At 64.0% G+C, this 14,959-nt stretch overlaps 1 protein-coding gene across 3 annotated transcripts in view; it reads left to right on the plus strand.

The window, feature by feature from the left end:
* Window positions 1-14,959, plus strand: part of CELSR1 (cadherin EGF LAG seven-pass G-type receptor 1) — a 99,487-nt gene that overhangs the window by 5,842 nt on the left and 78,686 nt on the right. The window lies entirely within an intron of this gene.

A 14,959-nucleotide genomic window follows, 5' to 3' on the forward strand; every position in this document is an offset into this window, starting at 1 on the left:
CCCACGTTGCCCCCCACAGGTCATGATGAGGACCTCTCGCTGGGTGTCCAGAGTTTCCTATGATTCGTATTTACTGTGTCACTCAGCATCCTGGGAGGCTTAGTGGGGTTCACCTGCGGCCTGTGTCACTGAGGAGGGGAATGGAGGCTCAGAGGGGCTGGCTGCCTTCTGGGCCCCCACAGCCAGGGAGCGGGAGGGCCAGGGATCGACCTGTGGAGCGAGCCCACCCCCTGCTTCCCCGAGTCAGAGTGTTTGAGAAATGAGTTGCAGGGCTGCTCTGTGTGCATGGCGGACCCTGCCTCCAGTTAAAGTGGGCACCTGTGGGTGCTCTGTGTGACCCGCCCCCAGGCCGCTGGACTCGGCTTTCACGCTCCCAGGATGCGAGCCGCCATAAACCGCGAAGTCTGCAATTCCAACAGTAATGCACTGTGTAGGAAGGAGACAAAGCGGAGGCATCGGCCCTTGAATAATTACCCGGAGCCGATTCTTAAGGTTTATTGGGGAACGGTGGAGAGCTGTTGTTTCAAACCCAAAGGCTTCCCGTTTACAGCCGTGCCCTAAAGCCTCTGATGCAGTCTTACCGCCCTGGGGGTGTGGCCCCAACAGCCCAGGCTGGGTTTTGTGGGCCCCTGGCCAGGAAGGGCAGCGAGCCTCCAGCCAGGCGCCTGCTGGGAAGGTGACTGTGGGGGTGGGTGGTGCCATGGGGGCGGTGCCTTTTTGGGCGGAGCCTGTGGGGGCGGGGCCTGAGTGGAGGTCCAGTACTTTCCTGGGGGCGGGGCTTCAGCAGTCACTCCCTCTGTGAGTACGTGGTATGGACCGTTTTTTTGTAGCGCACCAAGGATGAAACGCTATCTGGAGCTCTTTTGAATTCCTGATCTAGTCCAGTTCAACTAGCTGCCATTTTGGAGTGGCATCCAGCCATACAAGACGTGTCCTTTGCACGCGATGGGTTTTGAATCACATTTGAAATTTCGGGGTCGGGACTTTTGGTCATAAATGTTTAGGAAAACCGTGTCTGAGTTTGTCGGGGCACTTGGCCAGTGACCCAGGGGGGCAGCCGAGCATGGAGTGCTTGGTGCCTGCTTCTAGATGTTGGTGTTTGGGTGACAGTGACAGTTTTAACCCAGTGTGACGTGGCTGCAGAACATGCCATTGGGTTGCTGCTGGCCCTGCGTTGGGGTGTGCGGCGGACCCGTGGACAAGGGGAATGGAGCGTTTGTGGGGTAAACGTGATGGGCGGGCGAGTTGTTCACACACGCCAGGAAATACTGCAACGGTGAGGTAGGCTGGGCTAACCTTGCTGCCGTTTACTTTGGTGGGGAGAACGTGGTTTAATGTCGTCCGGGCCGGATGAAGTCTTAGAAAGGATTTGCCTGGTTAAATACAGGATGTCGTCGGGGCCCTTACACGGGCGGCTGCAAACGAGGAGGCAGGAGGGGGCTGTTGTGCCGGGCAGCTGCTGAACCATTTGCTGCTGAACCTCCGAGGCTGTCCAGCCGGGCTCTCCCGCGCCTTGGAGTCAGGTGCTCTGGGGAGCTTGTTCACTGCCTAAGGGCTTGGATAACTCCGGGGAGAGTTTTTCGCCAACGTGCTTTAGAAACAAAGGAGTGTCTGTTCACTTGTTGAACACTACTGTGTGCCAGGCCTACTGTGTGTGAGTCCCTGGAGAGCCCTTGTGGAGGCTGGGTGGAGACTGAAAATGTATAAATGCGTCCCTGGCAGGGGGAACCTGGGAGGCCGGCTAGAGGGTCTGGGGCAGGGGGTTGGGGAAGCTGGGGCTGCTGACGGGGAGGGGGAGAGGGCCTGGCCGGGCTCAGGTGCTGGGGGGTAGGGGTGACGGAGCGGCCCTGTGAGGTTAGATGGTCAGATGTGGACGTGATGTTAGCTTCGGTCTCCAAACGTTCGGCGTGCTGGGAGCGCCCCCAGGCACCGCCATGGGAGCCCGTGCATTCCCCAACAGCAGCCTTCTGGGGGGGTCTCCACCACCCTGTCCACCTAGTCAAGGAATGAGCAGGGCCCCCGGGGCTGGGGCTGTGCTTTCTAGGGCAAAGGACTCTGGGAGCATGAGGATGCGGGTGAGGGAGGTGCATCCCCGGCTCGGGGGCCTCGCGGGGGTCGGCTTTGGACCTTCTGCAGCTGCGGCACCTTTGAGATTGTCACAAAGATGGTCAGACCTTCAGGTCTGGGTCAGAGACCCCAGCTGGGGTCACGGCCAGGGGCGGTCAGCCAGGCTGACAAACAGATGGTGGGGGCCAGGCTGGTCGTGACCTGCCTGCGGACGTGTGAGGGCGGCAGGGCAAGGAGGCCTGTGATGAGGATGGAGATGGGCTCAGGCACCGCCTCCTGGAGCTGTGCACGGAGTGGCCTGTCGGGCGGGAAGGACCAGCGCGAGGGCTGGGGCAGGAGCAACCCGAGGGCCTGGGGCCTTGAGGGCTGGGGAGATGGAGGGTTCTGGGGGGTTGCCAGTGGCAGGGACCCTGAGGACAGAGATGTGACTTGGGTCAGCCAAGGGGTGGCTCTTGGTGGCCTTTGTGACAGCCAGAGGGTGCTGGGGGGCTTGGGAGCCCGCTGGGGGCGAGTGAGTTCAGAGGGGAGGCGGGATGGTGGTGGAGACTTGGGCGCCGAGGTGACCTGGGTGGAGGTGGCGGTGAAGAGGTGGCTGTGTTACCTCACACAGTAGTGCCAGCCCGTCCTCGACTCCGCCCACCCGTCCGGGGGCGCGCCCAGCGGGCACGGCGCCTTTCGGGGTCACTGGGTGTGGAAGCCTTGTCTCGATGGTGACCATGAGGCTGTGTGGCCACGCTGAGTGTGGCCAGGCTGCAGGATGGGGGCGGGTGGGGATAGTGATGACCACTTCCTGTTGGGTCACACAGCCACCGGCTGGCAGGTGACCTGAGGCCTCCATCTGGCCTCACCTACCAACTAGGCTGACAATTTTTTTTAAATCTAGGAAAAAGCCCTGGCTGGTGTAGCTCAGAGGATTGAGCCTGGGCCTGCGAACCAAAAGATCGCGGTTCGATTCCCAGTCAGGGCACATGCCTGGCTTGCAGGCCAGTTCCCAGCAGGGGACGCACGAGAGGCAACCATACATTGATATTTCTCTCCCTCTCTCCTTCTCTTCCCTTCTAAAGATAAATAAATAAAAAACCTTAAAAAAATCCTTGCTCTTATAAAAAAAGTCGAGGAAAAGTCCCAGGTGCCTGAGCCCCCCAGGGGAGGGTGGGTTGCTGAGGTCACACCTGGGAAAGTGACATGTTGTTGGCAGGGTCTGGTGCCGTGATGACAGCCGCTCTGGGCTGCGCACACCTGCCCGTGGAGGAGCTGGCAGGTGGGACGACGGGTGCCAGGCCTTGGCTGCACCGCCCGAGCCCGGGGCCCTGCTGAGCACTCAGGAGTGAGCAGGGTAGATTTTATCTGGCAGGCGGAACGTGTGGAAAATATTCCTGGGTTTGGCGTGATTCCGTTCAGCTCGAAGCCTTGGGGGAAATAGTTTTCTGGTTTTTCTTCTTGTAACCAAACACGTAGGCTCCTAGGAAAGTGCTAGAATCAGATTCCTGGGGGCGGGGGCAGGGAGTCCTCTGTCCTCTTGGGTCCTGCGTGTTGGTGTGGGACTCGGGGCCGGGGGTCCTGAGGAGATGCCGGAGGGCCGGGGTCTTGGCTGTGGAGGTCGGGGGGCCACCTGATATTCGTGGGGGATGGTGGGGGCACACCCTCTGCTCGCTCCTGTGGGCCTGGCACACAGTAGGTGCTTGGCCAGTACCCGTGGGGACATGGGGGCGTCCTCGGCACTGGGGCCCGGAGCAGAGACCAGGAGGACACGGGTGCCCGGGCTCCCCTGTGGCGGGGGCCCTGCAGCCCTGGGCTCACAGGCCCGGCCCCCGTGCACCGTGACGCCAGCAGGCGAAGGGTCTGGGAGGCCTGAGCAGTGGCCACTTCCCCCGGAGCCTCTCCATGGGGCCTCACTGTCACTGCGGGTGGGCGGGGGGCGAGCAGGGGACCCTGCCTGGCTGTCCTTTCCCCAGGAGTCCGCAGGGGCCCCAGGATAGCGAGATGGGAGAGGCTGTCGCCCCCTGCGCCCTCTGTGTAGAAAGTGCCTAGGAGGGACGGGTGCCCGAACCTCTCAGGCCACCCCTGCTGCCTGGCCGGAGCCAAGGTCAGGTTTTCGGGCCCTGCTCCTGAGGGTCCCCACCCCCCACCCCCGGAGCTGATGGGGCGGGTTTGCTCTGTCCGGTGTTTGGATTGTTACGGACACACCCGCACACGCCATAGTCACACTGTGCAGAAGGCTGCTGGGCCGGGGGACTCGGACGGACTGCCGTCTGGGCTTATGTATGAGTGTGGGAACCCCAGGTCCCTCTGTGCCTAGTGCTGGCTCTGAGGGCACCCCTGAACCACTGCCCTCCCTGGTGGAAGCCATCCCTGTCCCCCCTCCCCCAGTCCTGGGCTCTGCCCTCCTCCGCTCCCCTGGGACTCCGAGGGCCGGTGGGCGGGTGGTGGCTGACCTCTGCAGACCTGGGCGGGCCACCGTGGAGGAGCTGCCCCACAGCTGGACGGAGCACCAGGCGGTCACATAAGAGCTCTGCCGCCACACTGTCCCGGTCTGTGCGTCACTCACTCCCCGGGCACGTGCCCGGGGTCTGCCCCCGCATCTCACTGAAATTGCAGAGGACCCGGGGTCACAGGCAAAGGGAGGCTGGGGAGCTCATGGCAGCGGGCAGAGCTCACCCCTGTGGCTGAGCACTCTGACCCCTGTGCGACGCCCCTCTGGTCACACTGAGGGGTGACGGCTGAGCCCTTGGGGGGGGGCAGGGCTGTGTCCCGGGGACAGAAGCTCCATGTGGGAGCAGCCACGTTGCCCAAAGCAGGAGGGCTGAGGGGCCGTGTGCATCGTGCCAGGTTCCACGGAAGCCCCCAAGCTGCCTGCCTTGTCCCCTCCTGGTGAGCAGGGGCGGCCGGGGGGCCACACTGCAGGATGGAAGGGATGGGTCCCGGTGGAGCGTCCCCCAGTCTCTGAAGGGTCGCCCGTGGTGAAGTTGTGTTACAGGAAACCAAGGAATGCAGGAGCGGTGTGCACCAGGTGCAGGGAGGGACCAGGTGTGGGGTCGGCAGACACTGGTGGCCCCCACATGCAGCAGTCGGCTGACATGCGCCTGAGGGGCTTCCCAGCTCCCGCACGGGTTTCTCTGGACTGAGAGCTGCCTGCCTCCCCTCCTTCCCTCCACCCCACCTTCCTCTCCCTCCCTCTTCCGCCCTCCTGCAACCCATTGATCAACATCTTTCTTTTTTCTCTAGTGGTCTGTTTTCATTGTCAGTTCTGTATCTTTTTTTTTTTTTTTAGTTCTGTATCTTTTAAAAATCTTTTTAGGATCTTATTTTTAGAGAGAAAGAAAGGGAGGAAGAAAGAGGAAGAGAAACATCTCTATGTGAGAGAAACATTGATCAGTTGCCTCTTGCACACCACACCCCCCGCACTGGGGACCTGGCGAGGAATCGAACCGGCAACCTTTCAGTTCATGCTCGCGCTCAGTCCACTCAGCCACACCAGCCGGGGCTCTTTTTAGGATTTTAAAAACGTCTAATCTAAATGATACTTTGTTAAGGTAAACTAACTCAAGTAAAATCACACAGGACGTTAACATTTGGAGATAACAACTCTCTCCCAGGGCAATAAACGTTGATCGGTGAGCTGATTGAGAAACACGGTTTTCTCAGAGCGAAGGGGTGTCTGTGGTCGGTGGAGACGGCCACCCAGGGCCACGGGCCCAGCAGCTGCCCCTTACCCTGTCACGGGGCGCCTCTGGTGCCGGAGAGCTCATGAGTGTGCGCTGGCCCTGACGCCTGCCCACACCCACTGTGGCCGATGGCTGACACTGGTCAGGGCAGCCTCTCGGGGACAGTCATGGCCCAGGCCCCGGCCTCCTTGTACGTTGTTCTGTTGCTTAGGGATCAGAATACCAGCCCGGGGGTCTGGCTGTGACTGGGGACCCTTTTCTTGCCATACCCGTTGCAGGTGCTGAGAAAAGACTCTGTCCCCTGAATTAGCCGAGCGTGGCTCGGGACGAGGCCCCCCGTGCGTTGTCGGCAGGGGCTCCTCTCTTCCTAGACCACCGAGGAAACGAAGCGGCCTCGTGGCTTGGTGGGCGAGCCCCTGCCTCCAGGGGTCCCTCAGGACAGAGGGGCCGGGCTGTGCCTGCGGGGACTCCAGGCGGGCGCTGAGATGACAGCGCAGCCCGCAGGGGCCTTCCTGCCCCGATGTCAGGGGCACAGCTGTGGGCGTCGCCTTTCCAACTCTGCTGTCTCTGGTGAGCGTGGAAAATTCCCTGACGTGCCACTGAAATTCCCCTGCTGCTCCCCCCCCCCCCCCCCGTCAGTCTTCAAAGAGAGGATGGAACATATTCAGGTCTGCTGTTGGGAGAGATTTCCCGTGCATCCGGCACGTGGCCGCCGGAGGTCAGGGGTGCGTGTGTGTTTGGGCAGGACAGGAAGGCCAGGGCCCCGAGCGGAGGTGTGTTTGTGCGACAGGGGTGCCCGGGAAGGCCCTGAGTGACTCCACCCCCACCGCTGGACGGCGCCTCTTAGTGCAAAACAAAATGATGACCACCGATGGGGTCTGCTCCCAGGGAGACCCGGGCAGGGGACCCCGAGCAGGAAGCTGGGGGCTGCGGGCAGGCAGCTGCCCGAGTGCCCGGCCGGCCAAGGAGCCCGTGGTGTTTGCAGCGGGAATCCTGTTTCCCTCCGCTTGCTTCCGTCACTCACCGGCCTGGCCTTTTTTAAACCCAAAGCGAATGTGGGACCATGTGAAAATGACCGAGCTCCTTCAGGGGCCAAACTTGTACTTGGCAGCTCCTTTCTCTGCAGCTGGGGAAACTGAGGCAGGGGCCTGGGGCCGGGTTTTTGTACCTCTGTGCACGGACCCACCAGGCGAGGGCCCACCTTGGCCAGGAGGCTCTTGACTCTCCTTTCCTGGACCCCAAGCTCATTAAAGTGCATGCTTCCCCGAGGTCTGGTCTTCGAGGTCGTCCTGCAGGCTCTTGGTCAGAGGCTGCTGCCCCCCGGGCGTGGAGCGGCCTCCCCGGTGCCGTCTGGGAGGGGCCTTTGGTGCCTCTGGCGAGTGGCCCGGTCGCCCAGGTCTGCAGCATGGATGACTCCTGATAGCCGTCTCATGTACCATGCGTGTGTGTACGTGTGTGCGTGTGTGCCCACGTCACAGTTCACGAGACGTCAGGGCCACCATGTCACAGTGGACAGTCAGTTATGGCGGCTGTCACTTTCTGGAACATTTTCATCATTCCGAGATTGTATCCTTTTTTTACACTTTAATATCGGATGGTGTTTTCCAAACCGAACATTCACAACTGTCTCTTATTTATTTTATTGATATTTTATGGTGTCAAAATATCAACATTCACCTGTGCCGAAAGGTGGGGGTGGGCTGCTGTTAGCCGCGTGGAGGTTGACTGTGTGCTGTGGCCGGGGGCCTCCGCTCCGACCGCATCGGCTCCGGAGGCCTGGCTGTGCTATTGTGTCACGTGGGACCCCTCCCTCCGGGACCTGCTCCTGGAACTCGTGCCGAGTGGCAGAGGGGAAACTCACTGTGCTGCCCCCTGGACATTGCGTGTCCCCTCGGCCCCCCTTGTCTGCCCTGCTCCTCCCACTGCCCCTGAACCTCCTTCCTGTCCAGGCCTGGAGCTGCCCAGAGCCCCGGTGAGCTCTGGTGCCCACTGAGCCACAGTGCATGGTGGTCCCTGGACCCCGGGGCCGGCCACGCTCTGGAGGTGCTGGGAGAGGCCAGTCTGGGCAGGTGTTTCCAGACGGGGGAGGGCTGGGTGCTTCCCACAGGAAACCTGGAAAACCTCACCCTCCGAGGTGTCCTCTCCACCCCTTGCTTTTAGAAGGTGAGTTTCACTCACCAGATGGACCGGTTGGTCCATCCGGGAGACAGACGCCTCTCTGGGCACCTCGGGCTACGGCGAGGGCTTGTGCGCTGGCACCGGGGCCAGAGGTGCAGAGCAGTGGTCGGATCCCACTAGGGCCTCCGTCCCCCTCTGCACCGTGGGGGACAGGTGACGTCACCTTCTTTGGGGTGTCCGTGCTGGCAGGGGTAGGGCCAGGTCAACGGGCCAGGACACTCCTTCAGGACACCCTGTCCTCACAGGGCATTGAGGGTTTGAAGATGACCCATTCCGATGGGTGCCTAAGGGGGAGGGCCGGGAGGGACCTGTGGGCCACCAGGGCAGCCTTGGCCTTGAGGACGAGCACAGGCAAAACCATGGTGTGCAGGTGCCCGGTGGCCCCTCCTCATCAGGTTGGGTGTGTGGCCCCATCCCTGCCTTCCGAAGGTGCCTCGGATGTGGCCTGCGGAGATTTCGGTGGCCACCAGACGGAGGGGCTGGCGGGCTCAGGCGGGCAGGCGGGCAGGCGGGCGCCCAGGGCCTTTCCTGCAGCGACTTGCCTGCCGCCTGCGTGGGGATGACTCAGGCGGTGCCCAGGCCGCTGGGTCCCCGAGGCGCTTTGCCGAGCGGGAAGCTCTGGGCTCCTGGGGCGGCTCTGACTTCTAGACGTCGTGCTGCTCTTGATGCCCTGACAGGGGTGGGAGGAGGAGGGGCAGTGCACAGGGATGGGGCGGGGGGAGTGACGGCTGTTCGTGGCTTCCGGTGGGGATGCGCTGAAGCAAGGTGTCTCCTGGGTACATGTCCCCCGGCCTGGTTCTGCTGCTTGGCAGCCAGGGAGGCTGGGTCTCGGCCTCCGGGTCAGATGTGGACTGAAGCTGGGCCTGTGGCTTCACCCAGTGGGACATGAGGGGCCTCGTTGGATGCTGGGGCTTCCGTGTCCCAGGCTGGCAGTGCAGGTGCGGCACAAACAGCGAGGCTTAGGCCCCATCACCTCGCAGCCTCACTCCGTCCTCCGCACGTCCTCTCGGGGCCTCGGTGAGAGGCCCTGGTGTTGGGGCCAAGCCGGGGCGAGAGACCCACGGCCGAGGTCAGAGCACGGTCAAGGTCAGAGTCAAGTCCGGTCTCAAGGACATGTTCTGGGGCTGGGAGGTGAGGGAGATGCGGACGTGACAGGTGAAGAGCTGGGACAAGCAGCAGCCAGTCTTTGTCAATCTCAGGAAATGCCACTTAGCTGCCCCTGGGGCCGTTTCCCAGCCAGGAGGTGTTGAGAGCTCTCGGTGCAGAGGACCCGGCCTGGGGATGGAAGGACAGACAGGATGGCAGGGGGTGGCACCCCCAGGCAGCGACTCCTCACAGGGGGCCCTCGAAGCTGCTCTCCGTCCCCGAGTCTCGGGCAGAGGACGTCACTTCAGGTCCTGGAACAGGGACCTGAGTGCGCAGGTCACCTGCACATGCTCGTGGGTGTCACTGCCCCGGACCCGGGTGCGGAAAAGAACTCGGCCGACCTGGGGTCCTAGAAAAGCCTCCCTCAGGAGCCCACAGGGGGAGGTTCCGGATCGTCCATTTCTACCTCCCTGTGCACTCACAGGCTGTTGTGCCCACAGCCCCGGCTTCCTTGGGGCTGGCCGCTGCTGGGAGAGAAAGGCAGCAGGTCCACATGCCCCTGAGGGCCTCCTGCCTTCGGGTCACTGCGCAGCGCTGGGTCCCGACCGGGGAGGTCACCCACTGTGGTGGGGCTTCCTCTGCACCCACGGGCTGTGGGGTGGCTGGACGCACGACGTCCCGTGTCAGGCAGAGGCGGCCAGCACTCGGGGCCACACGGGGCTGCTCCAGGGAGCTCAGAGTGGCCCAGGGCCGGTGGCAGGCAGACCTCGCGGTGACGAGAGAGGGGTGGGCCTGGTGTGTGCTGTTTCGGGCTGCATCCTGCTGCACGTTCCCCTTAGGGGCTCCGCACCTGCGCACCTCGCCTTCCCCACCTGTGAGTGCGGCGCGTCTGCCTCTTCTCGTGACGGAAGCCCTCAAGGATGAAACACTCGCCAAGGGACCAACAAGCCTGGCTGCCATTGTCGCCGCTGTTACCGGTGTGACCCCTGGGGCCCCTGGGCCACCCGACTCCAGGCTGGCCTTGGGGCCAGGCCTGTGCCGGCCCAGGGACCGCAGGACAGAAATGACTTGTGCTTCCCAAGGCAACGGGACGGGGCCTGTCGTAGCAGAATGGAACTGGCTGACGCCGGCAGGAAACCCATCACTCCACAGTTACGTGGCCGGACAAGGGCTTGGGGAAGCTCTCACTGGGTGCCTGGGCTGAGGCCTGAGAGGAGAGGCCGGCGGGTCGGCAGCGCCCGGGGACTGCAGGGTGGATGCTGGGGGGCCCACCCTTGTCAGTGAGACAAGGTCCGCTGCTGCCCCTCCGCCCTCTGCCCTCAGCCTCACCACCCCACCCCCCATGCCCCATAATGCCTTGCTCACTCTAGAAAGGTCTGGCAAGAGGGAGAAGCATGAAGGAGAAAGCAGGAAACCATCCCAAACCCCAGGCCCAGAGACAGTCCTCGTTCCCCTCATGCAGGAGGCCCTGCCTGCCTCCGGGTGGTGGCCCGGACTCCTCCCTGCCTGGGGACCTCACCTTCCTCCTGGCTGGAGGCCTGTTGCCATGGCAATGGGCACTCCCTCTGCTTTCGGGAGGCAGCTCGGGCACTTGCACTGAAGAGCCGTCCCTTTGTCCGGGGACAATGGGGTCCTCCGGGCTCACTTTAATTACCTTGGGGGGGGCCGGGTCGGAGGAGCTGCCCTCTGTGTAGAAGGAGCCTCGTTTCCCGAAACGCGGACGCTTGGATCCCCTGCTTTCTGAGCCCCGTGTCGCATTCCAGGTGACTTTTAGGACTTCAGCTTCCAGGGCCAGAGACAGGGTACCAGGTGCGCCTCCCGCCCGGACGTCTGCCTTCTCCTCTGGGCGCAGAGGGTCCAGAGCCGGCGTCGAGGATCAGAGGAGTGTGTGGCTGCTGCCCTGTGTCCCGAGCCCGAGGACTGGGCACTGGGGCTGGGGGAGGTGGGGGGCACTCTGGGCCTTCCCTGCCTCACCCACTCACCGTGTGCCGACTCTCCACAGCCTCTGTCCCCAGGAGTGCCTCGATGGGCCTCGTCAGGCCCCTTCCCCAGCAGGAGGGTGTCCCTTCCTCAGAGGGCTCCCCGAGCCGGCTCCCTGAGGCCGGCGGCAAAGGGGTGATGAGGGCCGCTGTGCACGAGTCACGAGAAGGGGCATCCTGGCACCCCGGCTGCAGGCCCGCCGGTTCTGCCCCGCTCGTCCTGTCCCTGTGGTGTCCGAGAGCCTGGCTGTGCCTGGTCCCCCAGTGCTGCGCTTCGGGGCCATCTGCACCGCCCTCCCCAGAGCAGGCCCTGGAGATGCTGTTGACTGTCTAGGACTGGAGGGAGGGGCAGGCACAGGGAGGGACACTCAGGAGCGACGGGGCGTGACAGCTCCTTTCAAACAGAGCAGAGCGGACACTGGGCCCTGTGCTGTCCTGCCTGGGATGGCAGTCAAACCCGAAGGTCCACAGCGTTCCAGAACCTTCCCGCCACTCGGAGGGTGTGGTCACAGCCCTAGAGCCGCTCAGGTGGCAGGTGGCCTGCCCTGTGATCGTCCCCGTGTCCCCGGTTCCCAGACACAGGCCTGGCTCAGCCGTTCAGGGCCCATTCTCGCACTGCGGGCTTTCTCAGCACCCCCACCCCGTGGGAATGTGCTATTTATAGATGCCTGATGCGTTCACGCCTTGGAAGCTGGCATTTCTCAGCCCCGGCCAGACCCAGACCCCCACGCTTGGTGGCTCGGTTGCTGGGTCATTCGGCCACTGTGGGGAAATGGCACAGGGAACTGGGCCGCAGGCTGACCACGAGCGAGTGTCTGCGGTGAGGTCAGCAGTGTCATTGTCCCAAGCCAGTGCGGAGGGGGGAGGCCGCTGTGAGGGTGTCAGGGACACTTGGAATTCGGCAAGTAAGTGAGTCCTTTAGGGATAGGGACGGGAAGGGCTGCAAGTGCGTGACAAATGCCACACAACAAAGGCTCTCCCAGGAGGCCACAGAGGGGCCGCTGGGCCAGGGACCGGTGGCCGGGTGACCCGGTGACCAAGCAGATGATGAGATAACAAGAGAGAAAGCAGAGCCGCCTGCTGCTCTGAGTCCCCCGTTCCCACAGGCCCCCCCCCGCTCCACCTCCCCCCAGGCGCACAGTGTGGGCGCAGGGGCCCAGAAAGCACGCCCGCCGGGGGGCCAGAGCCGGCGCCCAGGAGGCCTGGTTGGGGCTGAGAAGGCTTCCTGCACAGATGCCTGTGGGGGCCTGCCCTGAGCCCCGCTTTCTGGGGGAGGTGGGGGCCCCACATGGGCAGGGGCCTCCTGGGCTGGGCAGCCCTGTCCTGTGTGCCCACCTGGGCAGGGGCCGCCGTGGGGGCCAGGGGGCGGTTCCCACCGAGTGCAGAGGTCTCCAGGCCTGTCCCAGCAGCCCCACCGGGGACGCCCCTGCCTGAGGGCCGAGTCTCAGGGACCCTGGCCTGGTGGGGGGCTGTGGGAGACCCTGGGGCCAGGACCAGCCGGCCCAAGACAGCAGGCACTCCGCATGGGCACTGCGGCATGGGGCTCCCTTCAAGGAGCCCCCCGCCGGGGAAGGCAGGTGAGGGGCACACAGGGGACAGCATGGGAAGGTGGACGGAGGTGCTGGGGGCGGGCGGGCACATTTCTGCACCAGGGCAGCCAGCCCATCTTCACTGGGCACCGACGCCGTGTCAGGTGGTGTTCGGTTTGGGGGACATGGCGGGGAACAAGCAGGAAGCCTGCCGCCCTCACGGTGCTCACCTGGGGTCGGGGCCCTGCCTGACTGGATGGCGGCTCCCCAGTGCTCCAGGGCTGGTGGGGGGCGCGGCGGGAGAGGAGTGTCCGGGACAGGTCAGCTGGGCTGGGGGCTGTGAGCTGGGGGGAGGAGCGACCTGAGGGGATCTGCACTCCCAGGACAGCCCTGACCCTGCCACTGACCCTGACCCCGACCCCGCACGTGACCCTGACCCTGCACTCGGTGCTGGATGGGGCTCTCAGCACAGGGTCCCCTTCTCCGCCCCCCCCCCTCCGGACAAGTGCACATTTGCCCTCTGGAGGGGAGCTGGGGACTTGACCTTCATGGGGGCCCGGCCGGCCCCTAGGCTGCCCTCAGCCGTTGCAGGCTCGGGGCGGACGGAGACACCCCCTCCCTGACTGTGGGTGCCCGGCTGCTGCCCTGGCCCACTCCACTGGCGCCGGTTTTCACACGTTTGGGGGAAAGTGCCTACTGTGCGCATGGTGCATCCAAGCTGTGCAGGCAGCTCCCCCCCCACTGCCTCTGCTCCTGGATACTGGGTCAGGGTCAGGGTCAGGGTTAGTGGTGGGGTCAGCGCTGGCCTCCAGAGAGGCCCCCTGGTTGGCTGCATGCCGATGACCACAGGGCTCTGAGAGTCAGAGTCCAGCGCCCGGCCTTGGCCTGTCTGCCCGTCGGTGAGTCCTGGCCTTTTGCTTCCCTGGGGGGCTGTGTGCCCAACGACTGTTCTAGGGCTTCCATGCTGTATGTTCTAGAAGCTTCCTCCTGAAGGAGCAGTCTTGGAAAGGGGTCAGCATCCTAGGAGGTGAGACACCTCTGTGGACCTGCTGGGACCTGGGTGGGGCCGGGGCCAAGGGGACCCCTGGCACCAGGGAGGGGGGCAGCGCAGGGGAGCCCCTGTCCTGCGGGTGTGGCGTGCTCTCAGCTGCCCTGGAACATCTGGTGTGACAGGGTCCCTGGGGGCCGATGCAGAATCTTTCTGGCTGGAGCGGGGCCTCAGAGAGCCCCTGCTGATGGACCCTCACTCCCGCCCCGTCGGCAGGCTGGGTTCCTGGTGAAGGACGCCGCTCCCGAGGGTGCCTGCTGGGAGCCCGCTGGGTGCTCAGGTCCTGGCCCTGGAGGAAGCCTCAGGGGGCTGCAAGAGCCACCCTGTCACATAGTCCCTGGAGCGGGTGGGGACAGAGCTGGGTAGTGTTCCAGAGTCGCCCTGGTAGAGGCTGCGTCCAGCGGAAGTCCTGCAGGTGCTGACCAAGAGCCCTGGGGTGTGGGGGAGTCCCCCCCCCGGCCACTCCCAGGGGCGCCCTCCTGTGCCACCCTCTGCCTGGGGCGGGGACGTGTCCGAGTCCCTGTGCGTCCCCACGGAGTGTGAGTCCTCCAAAGGGCACCTTGCCTCTGGCTTTGGCCCAGGTCAGTCCGGACCCCGAGGGGAGGGGGGTGGGGGCGGGTCAGAGAAAGGCAGGAGAGTGTGGCGATGTGGGCGTGGGGACCTGGCAACCCGGCTGTGCCACCTCATGTCTCAGAACCTCCATTTGTTCCCGTGACGAGGGCGTGGTCCCTGTCTCACAGGTGTTTATAAAGCAAAGTGCTGCCCCTGTCGCCAGGGTCCTGGCAGAATCGTGCTTGTCACCTGTGGTTTCGGTGGCTGATCTCCCAGTGAAATGCCTTCTCTGGCGTAGAGCGGTTTTCTGAGCAAAAAATGTAACGGACACCCCCCCCCCTGCCCCTCAGGATCGGTGAGTCGGTGAATCCCAGGCCCTCACTGCCTCCCGGGCCCGCCCGAAGGACAGAGCGGGTGCGGGTTCCATTCTCTCTGAGAGTTCAGGACGCGCCGACCACTCTGCCAGAGAAGAGTCAGACAACGTCAGGCACCGTTGGGGGGGAGCAGCCCTCCCAGTGGACGGGCAGGTGCCTTCAGTTCGTCCTCACTGGGGGTGTTCGGTGTCTCAGGCGGCGGTTTGGGTTTAAAAACAGCGGTTTAGTCCTGCCCTCGTTGGGGGCGAGGGGGTGCAACCTGCGATTGGCTGTGCGGCCACATCTCGGGGTTGGGGCAGGGCCACTAGTGCGGTCAGAGCCCCGGCCAGGCCCCAGCCGTGCTCCGCCACCGCGGTGGGGACAGGTCGCTGAGTCCCGTTCTGCCCTAGAAGGCCCGCAGCCGCCCTGAGCCCAGATCCGACACGGCCGTAAAGGGCGCTTCGGAAAAAACAGTGTGGGGCGTCCAAGGGCCCGCAGAACC

Source organism: Artibeus jamaicensis, unplaced genomic scaffold, assembly GCF_021234435.1.
Source record: "Artibeus jamaicensis isolate MK-2021 breed Jamaican fruit bat unplaced genomic scaffold, CSHL_Jam_final contig_233, whole genome shotgun sequence".
Classification (NCBI taxonomy): Eukaryota; Metazoa; Chordata; class Mammalia; order Chiroptera; family Phyllostomidae; genus Artibeus; species Artibeus jamaicensis.